Consider the following 629-nt stretch of genomic DNA (forward strand, 5'->3'; position numbering starts at 1 on the left):
TTCCTTGGCCCCGGAGACAGTTCTGTAATATTTTACACTTCCAAAAAAGCTACCTGAATAACAACCAAGCTTAAAATATCCAAAAATACCATGTTTGAAGTGTGGAAGTAAAATATGCTATTTTCTTTTTTTTTTTTCTTTTTTTGACAGGCAGAGTTAAGACAGTGAGAAAGAGAGAGACAGAGAGAAAGGTCTTCCTTCCATTGGTTTACCCCCCAGGTGGCCGCTACGGCTCTTGCTGCACCAATCTGAAGCCAGGAGCCGGTGCTCAAGCACTTGGGCCATCCTCCTCTGCACTCCCGGGCCACAGCAGAGAGCTGGACTGGAAGAAGAACAACCGGGACTAGAACCCAGGGTGCCAGCACCGCAGGTGGAGGATTAGCCTAGTAAGCTGCGGCGCCGGCCAAAACATGCTCTTTTCATATTATGAACATGAAGATTGTCCAAGTTTGTGATTACTCCCTTTATACATGAAAAAAACAGATCCAGAATATTTAAGTAGCTTCACCAAGTCTTCGGTCTTGAGGATGCTTATATATCTTCATAGTGCTTTTAAGCAGGATGTATGTTAAATATGCATGTGGTGGGGATTGAATACTGTGTGTATTTAGATAGAGACAATACATTTT

Source organism: Oryctolagus cuniculus, chromosome 5, assembly GCF_051225735.1.
Source record: "Oryctolagus cuniculus isolate XC-2025 breed Fujian yellow rabbit chromosome 5, ASM5122573v1, whole genome shotgun sequence".
NCBI classification, from domain to species: domain Eukaryota; kingdom Metazoa; phylum Chordata; class Mammalia; order Lagomorpha; family Leporidae; genus Oryctolagus; species Oryctolagus cuniculus.